General features: G+C 42.9%; 1 pseudogene; it reads left to right on the forward strand.

Moving 5' to 3' along the window:
- The first annotated feature begins 200 nt into the window (after positions 1-200).
- Positions 201-4982, forward strand: LOC147451565 (uncharacterized; annotated as a pseudogene).
- The last annotated feature ends 487 nt before the right edge of the window (positions 4983-5469 follow it).

Below are 5469 nucleotides of genomic sequence, written 5' to 3' on the forward strand. Positions count from 1 at the left end.
GAGAAGGGTATGGACAAGTGCCCATCTCAGGCCAATTGTTGTCTGAGTGGGTGGCTGGCACAGAACTGCTGCCATGTTAGCAGTTGGGAATTTGGAAACCCCCCAAAGCAAATGTTAAAAAAAAAACTTGAAACCTTTTGGCACCTCTTTCCTAAGTTCAATAAGTCTAACTCTTACTGTTGGATGATTCCCTTTATAAGATGTACTTCAATGTTCCCAGTAACTTTGTCATTCTGCCTGGGATAGAAAAGCAAAATGAGAGGCAGTGGGAAAGTTTCCTCAAAGAAGATGTTGTCTCATTTATAATACAGTGGGCTGAGACTCCTGACAGAGCCAAGACTTTTAGGGAATGTCCATTTGATGCCAGCACGGATGAACTTGCACAAATGAACTGGAATCTGGCACATGGAAAAGTACCGGCACATCAAAATATTCTTGCACCAAAGGTTCCAGGTCCAGAAACCAATTATAAGCGGCCACATCGGCAAGAATGGCCAAAGTAGTCGACTAACTAATTGACTTTACTCCTTGAAAAAGCTAACTCCTTGTAAAGCAAATTGTCCTTGTATCTAAACCTGAATATACTATGAAGAATTTTGAAAGTCAACTGGATTTGGTGTTAAGTGTTGGTTAAGTGGTCAAGTGATTCAAAGTGGGTTGTGGTCAAGTGGTCAATAGTGCTTGTCAAGTATTATAAAGTGCTGGTGAGGTGGTCCTAAGTGGTCCAAAGAGCTGTTCAAGTGGTTCATAGTGCTTGTCAAGTAATATAAAGTGCCGGTCAGGTGGTCCAAAGAGCTGGTCAAGTGGTTTAGGTGGTTGTTAAGTGGTGGTCAAGTAGTACAAAGTGCTATCCAAGTGGTTCAGGGGTTTGGTCAAGTGGTTCAAAGTCCTGGTCAGGTGGTTCAGAGTGCTTATCAAGTGGTATAAAGTGCTGGCCAAGTGGCTCAAGGGGGTGGTTAAGTGGTTCAAGGGGCTTGTCAAGTGGTATAAAGTGCTTAAAAGTGATGGTTTGGAGGTCCTAAGTGGTCCAAAGAGCTGGTTAAGTTTTTCAGGGGGCTGGTAAATGGTGGTTAAGTGGAAAAAAGTGTTGTCCAAGTGGTTCAGGGGGTTGGTCAAGTGGTTCAAAGTGCTGGTCAGGTGGTTCAGAGTGCTTGTCAAGTGGTATAAAGTGCTAGCCAAGTGGTTTAGGGTGTGGTCAAGTGGTCATAGTGCTTGTTAAGTAGTATAAAGTGCTGTTCAGGTGGTCCTAAGTGGTCCAAAGAGCTGGTCAAGTGGTACAAGGGGCTGGTAAAGTTCTCATAAGTGCTGTTGTAGGTCAACCAACGGTGGATAGCGGCCACCACTACATCAAGTCAAATCCCCGCCTTTTTGTATTAATTTTCTCCTCTGAAGCTGAGCTTGTAATATTTTTGCTATTCAAATGTAAAGGATTTATCTTATGGGGCCATGGGCTTCCAAGTTGTACTGATTCCCAACTCAAGCACACAATTGATTATTGAGCCATGTATCTATGGGAAACCCTCCTCCCACAAGACCTAAGTATAAAGGTCAAAATGAAGGGTTTTGTATGAATGATTTTATGAGTTAAAAAAACTCTCTATGCAGGCAGCTTATCCATTTTGTGTGTGCATATTATTTGATTGCTATCTTGTGCTGCACGAGTCGCATTGCAGAATCGAGACCACAGGCGCGTTCAGCTCATAGAGCTCTTCGATTCAACGCCAACCATTCGCCACGAGACGCTACTTCACGAGCCTCGACCTACGGACTTACAAGTGAGTTTTTGGGAGTTTAGGGTAGATTTCAGTGAAACCAACCATAGAGTAGGATAGCTCTCCCTTAGACGCAGCTGTAGACACCATCTGGGATCGTTTCCGACAACTTCCATTTTGTTGTCAGACAGTAAGCGTGTTTTTTGCCAGGGTGCAGAATTCGGGTTTGAGGGTCTAGGTAGCTTGGGGACATGTAGGAAATTGCCTACGGTGAGTTCCGTGTCAAACCGAGGTCATTAGCTCAAGGTTTAGCTTAGTTTCATGACGTAGGAGGTTCTTCGCAGATTTGGGTATTTTCGCACACACAGGACTTAGAGATCTTATATGACCATTCCATAGGTATTCGACAAGAGGTTGACACCCTCTTGGCGCGCCTCCATGCCCTAATCGGGTCAGCGACGTCGCTAGTTGACATTTTTATGTGTTGAGTAGGTTCTCGCTTGCTACTAGCGACACTTGAAAAACAAGTGGCACCGTTGCCGGGGAATAGCTACCTAGATTAGAGTGGATACCTTAGTGTGTGGTTATGGCTGTACGGAAAGAATCTTTCATTACTTTGCCAAAGTTGAGGTATCCTTGGCTTTGTTAGTCTAGGACAGGTGAGTTTCTTACCGCTGTCTTTGTTAGTTTAGAGTATCATTGTAGTTTAGTGTAAAAGTTGTGTTTTCAGCATTCAGTAGCTTAAGAGTGTTTGGCTTAGTGTGTGCCAAAAGTGCATGTTAGGTCAAGCACAAAAACATCCAAAAAAACACCTAAAAAATGCTTTTTCTTAGGATTTAGATACCATTCAGTGTTTTCTTTGTTGTTTTAGGGTTCGAATAAGTAGGACACATGTGTGGAGTGTTCTAGATGTGAAAGGTTCAATTTACTTTGGATTTGCCCAAGGTTTGTGTGTTTGGTGCTGTAAAGTGACTGAAGTGACCTAGAAAAGCCATCTTGGTGTACAGAGTTGGTATTAGTGTCAAAAAGCACTTAAAATCACCTCTAGTAACCATAGCAAGTGTCAGGTACCAAAAAAGCTGCAATCTACAAGTCCAGACAGTAAGCGCGCTTACTGTCTCTAGACCCAGATTTGGCCAACTGACCTAGAAAAAGCATGTATTCATGTTGTAGGCTCAGTAACAAGCAAGTTTGTGTAGTTATAATCCACATTTGATGTGTTTTGGTCTTGTCAAGCGCTTGGTATACACAACAAAATCTGCAAAAGTGACTGTAACTCAAGCCAGCAAGCCCACAACCCAAGTGAAGACTCCAGAAGGTGAGTATAAGTCCACGTAAGAGGTTCCTGTTGCTAGGAGTGTCAAAATACATCCTCTGAGCACAGAAAGTGCAATACTGTCCTCCAGACAGTAAGCGCACTTACTGTCTCTAGAGAGATATTGGGACCGTGCTTGAGCTAACACCTAAGTGATGTTGTTTTATATGATTGATTGAGTCTTTTTGCCAAGTTATGACTAATTTAGTGAGAGTAAGGTGCATTTCACAAGCCAGAAACTGCATTCCAGAGACAAAAATCAAGATTTCATACAAAAATCACCTACAGGAGGGCTAAAACTTGCTAGGACAACCCTAACATAGCATTAAACATAAGGGAGTGGAAACAATCAGCAAACTGCATCATTTTGTGAAACTTGCATCATTTTTTGAAACTTGTAGTACTTGAAAGCAAACACTTGTGCAAAAGATTGTGCTATTTGAGCAAGAAGAAAGGGCTCAAGACACCAAAAAGTTAATTTTAGACAACAGTCCACAGAAAAAGGAGTCAAAAAGGGCCACAGGGTTGGTCAAGTGAGCTAACATTCACCATTTGCATTCAAAAGACACTAAGCAATCATTAGGTGTGGTCACCTGAAGTGGAAAGTGCAATACTGTCCTCTAGACAGTAAGCGCGCTTACTGTCTCTAGTGCCCAAATTGTGATTTTGGCTTGCCACCTAATCTATACATTGAATGCATGTATATATATAGTTTCTATACTGAGAAATACTTCAAATAGATAGTAAAAGTGTGTAAACTGCTTGCAGGGTGTACCAGGAGCCTGGGAGAGCACAGCTAGCTGGAAGTAAGGTAACTTTCCAGGTTAGTGCATCCAAGGTTAAGCACTTTTCATGTTTTTGAGGTCAGGAGCTGTAGTACCCTCAGGACATAGACCACTTAGGGACCAGGTGAGTCAAGTTTCTACGAAGAGAGTGTCAATCAGACGACCCAGGTATCCTTAGGCCCAATCCCAGAGGATTACATCTCTGACACATCATCAGAAGATCTATACTATCAGACCATGGCAGGGGGACAACCATCAGTGAACTTCAAAGAGGGAGTTAACTTTATGGGAGAATACTCCAAAGACCATGAGAGACCTCCAACAATCTTGCTGTATGCCTATAACAATGGACAGATGCCAGAATCTTCAAGGATTCTATGAACCATAGCTGTGTTTAGATTGGAGATAATCCAGTCAAATTACAGTATAGGGTCCTGGCCACTTATGATGGCAAAGGAGGTTATATGGATGAACATGGTGCTTACTACATGATAGTCAAAAGCCCTAATGTTGCGGAAAAATGGGGACAAAATGCGCCCAAGACGAAAGCTGATGATGAGGTCGAGGAGAAACCGCCTCTAGAGGAAAACAACAATAGAACCAGGTTCAGATCTTTCACCACTAGAAGGCTTATGTCCGACAATCCTCGATGGGGAATTTACAAAGCCTTTCCTGAAGAAACCGCTGCGTACTATGTCAATGAGGACGTAAACGAGAAAGAGGCTACTCCAGATAAGACTTTGTATGTCTACCTCTTGAATGAGAGCAAATTCTTAATTGTAGACAAGTTTGGTCAGGAGTACACGCCGACCTCTGCTGCAAAGATGAGTAGGTATACATACTTAGGGTTACCCATTGTGTACCCTGAAGTAGCAAAGCCTGCAGCAAGTGCACCGCCTACAATCCCAGTAAGAAACTTAATGGACGATGACATCCTAAGACCAATCCAAGTAGAGAGGCAATCTATGCAGAATCCTGGTCAAACTAGTTTCTTTGAACCTATTCAAAAACCAGAATTCCACACGCAACAAGTGCCAAACATGAGTGGATATTCGTTCCAAGCGAGAACAAGGAATCCACCACGCGATGAAGCACTCTCCGCAGGAATTCATCGACAAAATGAGACAAACAGAAACTCAGGTAGAGCTACTCAAACAACGCAAAATGTAGCTAGGCCACAGCAGAGAACCACTACTGCACATACATGGGACACTATACAAGTACTTGGGACACCAACTGTAGGATTCAGACCCCCAAGGCCGCATCAAGTCGCCAAATGCATGCTATCTAAATATACAGGATCTGGGGATCCATATGCCCATGCTTTTGCCTTTAGACAAGTGCTGAGAGCAGAGCAAGTACATGACTTCCATACGCAATATGAGGGCTTTGGATTGACCTTAGATGGTACTGTTATGACTTGGTTCCAGCCATTAAGTAAGAGCTCATTCTTTGACATAGAGGATCTCTTATCTGAATTTGTCCAAGAATTCACCAAACGTGGGATAAAGCATGACACAGTCTCACAAATATACTCTTTCAAACAACAAGAGAAAGAGAAAGTAAAGGAATCCGCCTTGAGATTGAAGAAATATGTGGAGAGATGTCCTCCCAGGGAGATCCCTCAACAAGAAAGGCTAGCGTTGCTCTTCATAGA

This window comes from Adiantum capillus-veneris, chromosome 8, assembly GCF_014529385.1.
Source record: "Adiantum capillus-veneris isolate H3 chromosome 8, ASM1452938v2, whole genome shotgun sequence".
In the NCBI taxonomy this organism is placed as follows: Eukaryota; Viridiplantae; Streptophyta; class Polypodiopsida; order Polypodiales; family Pteridaceae; genus Adiantum; species Adiantum capillus-veneris.